The 12,500-nt window shown below is 38.2% G+C and overlaps 2 non-coding genes across 2 annotated transcripts; both read left to right on the top strand.

The window, feature by feature from the left end:
• The first annotated feature begins 8,185 nt into the window (after window positions 1–8,185).
• LOC143261494 (small subunit ribosomal RNA) lies at window positions 8,186–10,106 on the top strand. Its single transcript, XR_013035607.1, has one exon. It is a non-coding gene; the product is annotated as a small subunit ribosomal RNA (ribosomal RNA).
• A 1,330-nt stretch (window positions 10,107–11,436) lies between these two features.
• Window positions 11,437–11,591, top strand: LOC143261463 (5.8S ribosomal RNA). The gene has a single exon (XR_013035577.1). It is a non-coding gene; the product is annotated as a 5.8S ribosomal RNA (ribosomal RNA).
• The last annotated feature ends 909 nt before the right edge of the window (window positions 11,592–12,500 follow it).

Genomic DNA, 12,500 nt, shown 5'->3' with positions numbered 1-12,500 from the left:
ATTTGATGCATAAAGTTTAATTAAACTCCCATTAGTTTGCCGGGAAACATCGATTATTCCGATCTAGAAAGAGACAGAGACAGTCGATCCGCGTTATGTTAAATATTTCAAGGTTCCCGATTCCACAAAATTATAAAAAGTATACGGCTGTGTAGCGGGGATCAAAACGAGTAATTTCATGTATAAAGTTTAATTAATATCCCATTAGTGTGCCGGGAAACATCGATTATTCCGATCTAGAAAGAGACAGAGACAGTCGATCCGCGTTATGTTAAATATTGCAAGGTTCCCGATTCCACAAAATTATAAAAAGTATACGGCTGTGTAGCGGGGATCAAAACGAGTAATTTCGTGTATAAAGTTTAATTAATATCCCATTACTTTGCCGGGAAACATCGATTATTCCGATCTAGAAAGAGACAGAGACAGTCGATCCGCGTTATGTTAAATATTTCAAGGTTACCGATTCCATAAAATTATAAAAAGTATACGGCTGTGTAGCAGGGATCAAAACGAGTAATTTCATGTATAAAGTTTGATTAAACTCCCAATAGCTTGCCGGGAAACATCGATTTTTCCGATCTAGAAAGAGACAGAGATAGACGATCCGCGTTATGTTAAATATTTCAAGGTTCCCGATTCCACAAAATTATAAAAAGTATACGGCTGTGTAGCGGGGATCAAAACGAGTAATTTCATGTATAAAGTTTAATTAATATCCCATTAGTTTGCCGGGAAACATCGATTCTTCCGATCTAGAAAGAGACAGAGACAGTCGATCCGCGTTATGTTAAATATTTCGAGGTTCCCGATTCCACAAAATTATAAAAAGTATACGGCTGTGTAGCAGGGATCGGAACGAGTAATTTCATGTATAAAGTTTAATTAACCTCCCAATAGTTTGTCGGGAAACATCGATAGTTCGATCGCGCGAGAGAGACAGAGAAACGAACAGTCTTTTTTTTCGATTTACGGCTAAAATAAATTTTTCTAATTTTTTTCAATAACATATTCCTGCTAAAATAACTTTTTTACATAGGGATTAAGCATTTAGAACGATACATTGTTTAAAATAAGGGCACTTTACTCTTGACATTTTACGGTTTTTTCAATTTTCTGAAAAATCCTATCATTAGATTTTTTTAAAAATACGATATTCTTGCTTAACTAACGTTTCTACATAGGGATTAAGCATTTAGAACGAAATCTAATGTCAGAAAATGGCACTTTACTCTTGACATTTTTCGGTTTTTTCAATTTTCTGGAAAATCCTATCATTAGATTTTTTTAAAAATACGATATTCTTGCTTAACTAACGTTTCTACATAGGGATTAAGCATTTAGAACGAAATCAAATGTCAGAAAATGGTACTTTACTCTTGATCGGTACGTTGGGACTTTGAAAATATTCGGGCGTTCCAATCGCTCGTCTGTTGCATCATAGCGCGTCTCGGCGCAATCGACCGATTCGCTCGATCCATTATTTTCGATTTACGGCTAAAATAAATTTTTCTAATTTTTTTCAATAACATATTCCTGCTTAAATAACTTTTTGACATAGGGATTAAGCATTTAGAACGATACATTGTTTAAAGTAAGGGCACTTTACTCTTGACATTTTACGGTTTTTTCAATTTTCTGAAAAATCCTATCATTAGATTTTTTTAAAAATACGATATTCTTGCTTATCTAACGTTTCTACATAGGGATTAAGCATTTAGAACGAAATCTAATGTCAGAAAATGGCACTATACTCTTGACATTTTTCGGTTTTTTCAATTTTCTGGAAAATCCTATCATTAGATTTTTTTAAAAATACGATATTCTTGCTTAACTAACGTTTTTACATAGGGATTAAGCATTTAGAACGAAATCTAATGTAGGAAAATGGTACTTTACTCTTGATCGGTACGTTGGGACTTTGAAAATATTCGGGCGTTCCAATCGCTCGTCTGTTGCATCATAGCGCGTCTCGGCGCAATCGACCGATTCGCTCGATCCATTATTTTCGATTTACGGCTAAAATAAATTTTTCTAATTTTTTTCAATAACATATTCCTGCTTAAATAACTTTTTGACATAGGGATTAAGCATTTAGAACGATACATTGTTTAAAGTAAGGGCACTTTACTCTTGACATTTTACGGTTTTTTCAATTTTATGAAAAATCCTATCATTAGATTTTTTTAAAAATACGATATTCTTGCTTAACTAACGTTTCTACATAGGGATTAAGCATTTAGAACGAAATCTAATGTCAGAAAATGGCACTTTACTCTTGACATTTTTCGGTTTTTTCAATTTTCTGGAAAATCCTATCATTAGATTTTTTTAAAAATACGATATTCTTGCTTAACTAACGTTTTTACATAGGGATTAAGCATTTAGAACGAAATCTAATATAGGAAAATGGTACTTTACTCTTGATCGGTACGTTGGGACTTTGAAAATATTCGGGCGTACGCGGCGCGCTCGGCGCTTCGAACAGCTCCGGTGTCCCCATTATTTTCGATTTACGGCTAAAATAAATTTTTCTAATTTTTTTCAATAACATATTCCTGCTTAAATAACTTTTTTACATAGGGATTAAGCATTTAGAACGATACATTGTTTAAAGTAAGGGCACTTTACTCTTGACATTTTACGGTTTTTTCAATTTTATGAAAAATCCTATCATTAGATTTTTTTAAAAATACGATATTCTTGCTTAGCTAACGTTTCTACATAGGGATTAAGCATTTAGAACGAAATCTAATGTCAGAAAATGGCACTTTACTCTTGACATTTTTCGGTTTTTTCAATTTTCTGGAAAATCCTATCATTAGATTTTTTTAAAAATACGATATTCTTGCTTAACTAACGTTTCTACATAGGGATTAAGCATTTAGAACGAAATCTAATGTCAGAAAATGGTACTTTACTCTTGATCGGTACGTTGGGACTTTGAAAATATTCGGGCGTTCCAATCGCTCGTCTGTTGCATCATAGCGCGTCTCGGCGCAATCGACCGATTCGCTCGATCCATTATTTTCGATTTACGGCTAAAATAAATTTTTCTAATTTTTTTCAATAACATATTCCTGCTTAAATAACTTTTTTACATAGGGATTAAGCATTTAGAACGATACATTGTTTAAAGTAAGGGCACTTTACTCTTGACATTTTACGGTTTTTTCAATTTTCTGAAAAATCCTATCATTAGATTTTTTTAAAAATACGATATTCTTGCTTAACTAACGTTTCTACATAGGGATTAAGCATTTAGAACGAAATCTAATGTCAGAAAATGGCACTTTACTCTTGACATTTTTCGGTTTTTTCAATTTTCTGGAAAATCCTATCATTAGATTTTTTTAAAAATACGATATTCTTGCTTAACTAACGTTTTTACATAGGGATTAAGCATTTAGAACGAAATCTAATGTAGGAAAATGGTACTTTACTCTTGATCGGTACGTTGGGACTTTGAAAATATTCGGGCGTACGCGGCGCGCTCGGCGCTTCGAACAGCTCCGGTGTCCCCATTATTTTCGATTTACGGCTAAAATAAATTTTTCTAATTTTTTTCAATAACATATTCCTGCTAAAATAACTTTTTTACATAGGGATTAAGCATTTAGAACGATACATTGTTTAAAATAAGGGCACTTTACTCTTGACATTTTACGGTTTTTTCAATTTTCTGAAAAATCCTATCATTAGATTTTTTTAAAAATACGATATTCTTGCTTAACTAACGTTTCTACATAAGGATTAAGCATTTAGAACGAAATCTAATGTCAGAAAATGGCACTTTACTCTTGACATTTTTCGGTTTTTTCAATTTTCTGGGAAATCCTATCATTAGATTTTTTTAAAAATACGATATTCTTGCTTAACTAACGTTTTTACATAGGGATTAAGCATTTAGAACGAAATCTAATGTAGGAAAATGGTACTTTACTCTTGATCGGTACGTTGGGACTTTGAAAATATTCGGGCGTTCCAATCGCTCGTCTGTTGCATCATAGCGCGTCTCGGCGCAATCGACCGATTCGCTCGATCCATTATTTTCGATTTACGGCTAAAATAAATTTTTCTAATTTTTTTCAATAACATATTCCTGCTTAAATAACTTTTTTACATAGGGATTAAGCATTTAGAACGATACATTGTTTAAAGTAAGGGCACTTTACTCTTGACATTTTACAGTTTTTTCAATTTTCTGAAAAATCCTATCATTAGATTTTTTTAAAAATACGATATTCTTGCTTAACTAACGTTTCTACATAGGGATTAAGCATTTAGAACGAAATCTAATGTCAGAAAATGGCACTTTACTCTTGACATTTTTCGGTTTTTTCAATTTTCTGGAAAATCCTATCATTAGATTTTTTTAAAAATACGATATTCTTGCTTAACTAACGTTTTTACATAGGGATTAAGCATTTAGAACGAAATCTAATGTAGGAAAATGGTACTTTACTCTTGATCGGTACGTTGGGACTTTGAAAATATTCGGGCGTACGCGGCGCGCTCGGCGCTTCGAACAGCTCCGGTGTCCCCATTATTTTCGATTTACGGCTAAAATAAATTTTTCTAATTTTTTTCAATAACATATTCCTGCTTAAATAACTTTTTTACATAGGGATTAAGCATTTAGAACGATACATTGTTTAAAGTAAGGGCACTTTACTCTTGACATTTTACGGTTTTTTCAATTTTATGAAAAATCCTATCATTAGATTTTTTTAAAAATACGATATTCTTGCTTAGCTAACGTTTCTACATAGGGATTAAGCATTTAGAACGAAATCTAATGTCAGAAAATGGCACTTTACTCTTGACATTTTTCGGTTTTTTCAATTTTCTGGAAAATCCTATCATTAGATTTTTTTAAAAATACGATATTCTTGCTTAACTAACGTTTTTACATAGGGATTAAGCATTTAGAACGAAATCTAATGTAGGAAAATGGTACTTTACTCTTGATCGGTACGTTGGGACTTTGAAAATATTCGGGCGTTCCAATCGCTCGTCTGTTGCATCATAGCGCGTCTCGGCGCAATCGACCGATTCGCTCGATCCATTATTTTCGATTTACGGCTAAAATAAATTTTTCTAATTTTTTTCAATAACATATTCCTGCTTAAATAACTTTTTTACATAGGGATTAAGCATTTAGAACGATACATTGTTTAAAGTAAGGGCACTTTACTCTTGACATTTTACGGTTTTTTCAATTTTCTGAAAAATCCTATCATTAGATTTTTTTAAAAATACGATATTCTTGCTTAACTAACGTTTCTACATAGGGATTAAGCATTTAGAACGAAATCTAATGTCAGAAAATGGCACTTTACTCTTGACATTTTTCGGTTTTTTCAATTTTCTGGAAAATCCTATCATTAGATTTTTTTAAAAATACGATATTCTTGCTTAACTAACGTTTTTACATAGGGATTAAGCATTTAGAACGAAATCTAATGTCAGAAAATGGTACTTTACTCTTGATCGGTACGTTGGGACTTTGAAAATATTCGGGCGTTCCAATCGCTCGTCTGTTGCATCATAGCGCGTCTCGGCGCAATCGACCGATTCGCTCGATCCATTATTTTCGATTTACGGCTAAAATAAATTTTTCTAATTTTTTTCAATAACATATTCCTGCTTAAATAACTTTTTGACATAGGGATTAAGCATTTAGAACGATACATTGTTTAAAGTAAGGGCACTTTACTCTTGACATTTTACGGTTTTTTCAATTTTCTGAAAAATCCTATCATTAGATTTTTTTAAAAATACGATATTCTTGCTTAACTAACGTTTCTACATAGGGATTAAGCATTTAGAACGAAATCTAATGTCAGAAAATGGCACTTTACTCTTGACATTTTTCGGTTTTTTCAATTTTCTGGAAAATCCTATCATTAGATTTTTTTAAAAATACGATATTCTTGCTTAACTAACGTTTTTACATAGGGATTAAGCATTTAGAACGAAATCTAATGTAGGAAAATGGTACTTTACTCTTGATCGGTACGTTGGGACTTTGAAAATATTCGGGCGTACGCGGCGCGCTCGGCGCTTCGAACAGCTCCGGTGTCCCCATTATTTTCGATTTACGGCTAAAATAAATTTTTCTAATTTTTTTCAATAACATATTCCTGCTAAAATAACTTTTTTACATAGGGATTAAGCATTCAGAACGATACATTGTTTAAAATAAGGGCACTTTACTCTTGACATTTTACGGTTTTTTCAATTTTCTGAAAAATCCTATCATTAGATTTTTTTAAAAATACGATATTCTTGCTTAACTAACGTTTCTACATAGGGATTAAGCATTTAGAACGAAATCTAATGTCAGAAAATGGCACTTTACTCTTGACATTTTTCGGTTTTTTCAATTTTCTGGGAAATCCTATCATTAGATTTTTTTAAAAATACGATATTCTTGCTTAACTAACGTTTTTACATAGGGATTAAGCATTTAGAACGAAATCTAATGTAGGAAAATGGTACTTTACTCTTGATCGGTACGTTGGGACTTAGAAAATATTCGGCCGTACGCGGCGCGTCTCGGCGCTTCGAACAGCTCCGGTGTCCCCATTATTTTCGATTTACGGCTAAAATAAATTTTTCTAATTTTTTTCAATTACATATTCTTGCTTAGATAACTTTTTTACATAGGGATTAAGCATTTAGAACGACATATTGTTTAAAATAATGGTACTTTACTCTTGTGATTTTTCGGTTTTTTTTGATTATTTTGAAAAATAAATTTTTGTAATTTTTTTAAATACGATATTCGTGATCAGTGAACGATTTCACATATGGATTAAGCATTTAGAATCGTGCGGAAGCGTTATTAAAAAAGTTTACTCGATGCGATGGGACTTTGAAAAGTTTGTGAAAATTTTCATATTGGGAAAAAATGTGTAATTTTTTGTCTAGTTTACGGTAATGTAATTTATTTTAATGTTTACTATAAATTTTTTTTTCGTTCGTTCACGCGCTATGTTACAACAGCACGGCCGGGCGGTCTGTTGCCGCGGCGGTTTACACTCATAAGCGCGCGTGCTATTCGGCCGGCGGCGCCGGCGTCCTTGCCGGCCGTTCGGTATCTATAAGAGATACACGGTCCGTGCGAGGCGGACGGAGCAGAGCGGGTTTTGGGCCAATTCTACGATCTCGGTCGAGAAGCTGTCTCAGAGCTCCTTCGGGGCTTCGGTCCTGACTGTTTCGTGCCGTTTACGTTACGGACTTTTCTCCACACAGCGTGGCCACGGGTCGGTGTCTTTGACCGAATGGCCCATATGTGGCAAGCCCTACGGGGTTGGTTACCCGTATGCACTTTGTATGTATACTCGTACTCACTGAGCATCAACTCTTCTGTCCGAGCGATGGAAAAATTTTTTAAACTGCATCTGTAAGATTTGGAAGCAAATCGTACCAATTGAAAACTGTGGCTAAAATGAATAGCCCAGTGGAGAGAGAAAACTATCAAAAAACTGATTTTTTAAATCAAGAGGTGTCAGAAATCGAAATGCCTAGCGCGAGCGGAAGAACACGCTTTCTCGCCAGTCCAGCATGTGTCCTGTCCGTTCTTCCTCGGCTTGCCGATTTTGCCCAGATCAGAGGTTTCGTGCTTCCGGCGGTCAGAAGATCAGCGTGAGCGTACGCGCTTCCACGACTATGGCATCACCCATGTACTTTTTCCTTTGAATATATTTGAGTACATAAAAAATATTAAAACATATAGAGAGAACTGTGTCTTGGATCTTAAAAATTTGTCAATAGCGATGATATATTATTACTTAACTTGAAGTATTTGTACGTTTTAGCTGGGACGTACATTTATCTTACAAGATGTTAATAGCGAGACTCTTGAAGATAAAATTATCTTGTGATTTTATGAAGGCAAAGATAGAAACGTACGAAGCTGGCGTACGTAGAAAAATGTGATTTTACGATAGAACAAAAATATAATACGTACGTTTTTGGGCGTACGGTAATATCTGTATGGTAGAAAAATGAAAGAAATTGAGCGTTAAAGAAGATATGTTACAAGCGCGGAATGTGGCAAAACTTGTACATATTTGAAAGAGAAAAGTGGTGTGTCGACCTGACATATATATATGAAACAGGCGACGATGGAAAAGGATTTAAATTTTGTCCATTTTATATATACATATTGTATAGTTCCCTGGTTGATCCTGCCAGTAGTCATATGCTTGTCTCAAAGATTAAGCCATGCATGTCTCAGTACATGCCGTATTAAGGTGAAACCGCGAATGGCTCATTAAATCAGTTATGGTTTCTTAGATCGTACTAAAATTTACTTGGATAACTGTGGTAATTCTAGAGCTAATACATGCAAAACAGAGTTCCGACCAGAGATGGTAGGAACGCTTTTATTAGATCAAAACCAATCGGTGGCGGGTGTTTACACTCGTCCATCGTTTGCTTTGGTGACTCTGAATAACTTTGTGCTGATCGCATGGTCTTATAGCACCGGCGACGCATCTTTCAAATGTCTGCCTTATCAACTGTCGATGGTAGGTTCTGCGCCTACCATGGTTGTAACGGGTAACGGGGAATCAGGGTTCGATTCCGGAGAGGGAGCCTGAGAAACGGCTACCACATCCAAGGAAGGCAGCAGGCGCGCAAATTACCCACTCCCGGCACGGGGAGGTAGTGACGAAAAATAACGATACGGGACTCATCCGAGGCCCCGTAATCGGAATGAGTACACTTTAAATCCTTTAACGAGGATCCATTGGAGGGCAAGTCTGGTGCCAGCAGCCGCGGTAATTCCAGCTCCAATAGCGTATATTAAAGTTGTTGCGGTTAAAAAGCTCGTAGTTGAATCTGTGTGTCACAGTGTCGGTTCATCGCTCGCGGTGTTTAACTGGCATTATGTGGTACGTCCTACCGGTGGGCTTTGCTCTTCACGGGGCGGTCCAACTAATATCCCATCGCGGTGCTCTTCACTGAGTGTCGAGGTGGGCCGGTACGTTTACTTTGAACAAATTAGAGTGCTCAAAGCAGGCTACCTTCGCCTGAATACTGTGTGCATGGAATAATGGAATAGGACCTCGGTTCTATTTTGTTGGTTTTCGGAACCCCGAGGTAATGATTAATAGGGACAGATGGGGGCATTCGTATTGCGACGTTAGAGGTGAAATTCTTGGATCGTCGCAAGACGGACAGAAGCGAAAGCATTTGCCAAAAATGTTTTCATTAATCAAGAACGAAAGTTAGAGGTTCGAAGGCGATCAGATACCGCCCTAGTTCTAACCATAAACGATGCCAGCTAGCGATCCGCCGAAGTTCCTACGATGACTCGGCGGGCAGCTTCCGGGAAACCAAAGCTTTTGGGTTCCGGGGGAAGTATGGTTGCAAAGCTGAAACTTAAAGGAATTGACGGAAGGGCACCACCAGGAGTGGAGCCTGCGGCTTAATTTGACTCAACACGGGAAACCTCACCAGGCCCGGACACCGGAAGGATTGACAGATTGATAGCTCTTTCTTGATTCGGTGGGTGGTGGTGCATGGCCGTTCTTAGTTGGTGGAGCGATTTGTCTGGTTAATTCCGATAACGAACGAGACTCTAGCCTGCTAAATAGACGTAATTATGGTATCTCGAAGGCTCTCGGCTTCTGCCGGTGGGGTTTTTACTACCAACGTACAAACAAATCTTCTTAGAGGGACAGGCGGCTTCTAGCCGCACGAGATTGAGCAATAACAGGTCTGTGATGCCCTTAGATGTTCTGGGCCGCACGCGCGCTACACTGAAGGAATCAGCGTGTGTTCCCTGGCCGAAAGGCCCGGGTAACCCGCTGAACCTCCTTCGTGCTAGGGATTGGGGCTTGCAATTATTCCCCATGAACGAGGAATTCCCAGTAAGCGCGAGTCATAAGCTCGCGTTGATTACGTCCCTGCCCTTTGTACACACCGCCCGTCGCTACTACCGATTGAATGATTTAGTGAGGTCTTCGGACTGGTGCGCGGCAATGTTTCGGCATTGCCGATGATGCCGGGAAGATGACCAAACTTGATTATTTAGAGGAAGTAAAAGTCGTAACAAGGTTTCCGTAGGTGAACCTGCGGAAGGATCATTACAATGTTCCAATATATCTCAAAGAGAGAGGAGAGGAGGAGAGAAAATGAATTCGATTAGTTTGTGGATAAGAATTCATATAAAAAAAAAAGATATTGTTGAGCCCGCCAGATCATTCGTGCGTGATTTACACGGCCAGACGTGTGTACTACACGTATTAGGCCTTTGATCTGCGTTGCGTAGGCCACAACAAATCTTTCAAAGAGAGAGAGATATATGTGTTGTTGGGGTTTGTGATTATGAAGGTGCCCCAACGCACAAAAATATATAAAAATGTACAAAGTTGGGATGTGGTGTGGTGGAGAAGAGTTGGGCCCGACCAGATCATTCGTGCGTGATTTACACGGCAGACGTGTGTACTACACGTATTAGGCCTTTGATCTGCGTTGCGTAGGCCATCTTCCTTCCAAGACACACACGTGTTGGGGTTTGTGTGATTTTATGATAGTGCCTCAACACGGAAAAATAAGCGTACGAGAAGAGTGGGCCCGACCAGATCATTCGTGCGTGATTTATACACGGCCAGACGCGTATTATATTACACGTATTAGGCCTTTGATCTGCGTTGCGTAGGCCATCTTCTCGATAGAGAGAAAGCCAAAATGTATTCTTTTTTTCTTTCTTTACACACACACACACAGTTGTAGTAGGACAGGGAGGGATGCGAGCGTGCTAATCACGCTTCCTCAAGTCTTCGCTGTGGTGTAAAAAAAAAAAGAAAAAAAAGGAATCGTTGGGAAAGTCCAAAGGACGAAAATATCGGGCAGTCTGAAGATAACTTAATGCTCGTTTACATTGGTATCAAGAGAGACCGGCTTGTGTAGCTCGTTTCAATGCTGTGTCGTTGTCATTGACACCCTACTCTGTTGCGCGCTAGTGGCAGCATGAGCGTGGGACGTATATATATATGACACCCAGCTAGAGCCGGCCGTGAGTCCGTCCGGTGTAAATAACGACGAAAGGAGAGAGAAACTTTTCGAATCCAGTATCGGGTTGATAATTGTCCAGTTTGAATATCCATATCCCCGTCGTTTTTGGAGGTGATATACTCTCTGTGTTTCTTCGATAGAAGGCTTTTCAATGTTCTATTCGCTCCGACCGTCGAACTTGCAAGAAAACAGTGGTTTTGGATTTGCTCGTACATATATATATGGTTTCGACGGAAATATCTCGTTCTTTAAGGGACAATTATGTCGTTGTACGACGACTCCCGAATCTCCTTCGCGCGCTGGTTGGAGCTCTTCGGGTATCGGCTTGTTCCGAAATATAACACAAAAATGTGGTGGATAGCAAATACACATTATATATATGAGAGAATAAAAGGGAAAAATTACCCTGAACGGTGGATCACTTGGCTCGTGGGTCGATGAAGAACGCAGCTAATTGCGCGTCAACGTGTGAACTGCAGGACACATGAACATCGACATTTCGAACGCACATTGCGGTCCACGGATACAATTCCTGGACCACGCCTGGCTGAGGGTCGTTTACGTACTTATAAACTGCTTGCGTTGATGGCACTTGTTGCCTATATACGTACGAGCGAATGATGGGCGCTTCGTCGGCGTTTGTCGCGGTCCTATGAATATTGAGAAATTTTACGTACGTCTAACAGTCTTCGAGAGAGATGGAAATCGTGTTCGAACTAGCGTGAGTGTGGAAGGCGGTGTCGTGTGTCGTATATGTTTTATATACGTCCGCCCGTCTGAAACACCGCTTCGAAGCGGTGACAAAATCTTTTTCGGGACGATTCGTATCCGTAGAACTATCGAGATTTCACTGGTACATTTTCAACGCGCTCCCGACGTCGCCTGAAATGAAACGAGATGGGTTTAACCCACGAAAGCGTACTACACGAGTCTGTCCTATGTGAAGACTGTGTACAGAGATCGAACGAACGCATGAAAGAAATTGAACGAAAGAACACATAACCCGCAAAAATATAGAGTAGAATTGTGACCGTTGCTTCGAATTTGAATTTATATGTATATATATATCATAGCCCCAGGGAGTGGAACCTATGAGTGTGGAAGGATGTCTCTTACCGTTATGTTGCCAGAGGAAAAAAAGTCTCTCTCTTCGTACGACACATTTGTGTACGAATTGTATCGATGGCTATATAGATCCGATGTTGCACATATTCTGAGTAAAGAACACCCCACCCGGGTTACCGTCCTAAAACTCTTCTATTGGTGTGGCTATGATGTGTGTGTCAACGCAATCGCGAGTCTGGTTCTACGGGAAAACCGTTTGTCGGTCGCCCCATATATCTTTTTGTTCTCTTCAAATGATCGAATAGCGAAACCGCACGAGATCAATCGGTCGTCTAGTCCCCGAAAGTACTTTTCGGACGGACGTTAAAGTTATACCGATTGTAATCGTCTTGCGAGTGTTT

Source organism: Megalopta genalis, unplaced genomic scaffold (assembly GCF_051020955.1).
Source record: "Megalopta genalis isolate 19385.01 unplaced genomic scaffold, iyMegGena1_principal scaffold0052, whole genome shotgun sequence".
Lineage (NCBI taxonomy): Eukaryota > Metazoa > Arthropoda > Insecta > Hymenoptera > Halictidae > Megalopta > Megalopta genalis.
The sequence above is the reverse complement of the archived record's forward strand: the minus strand, read 5'-3'. Positions and strand labels throughout refer to the sequence as shown.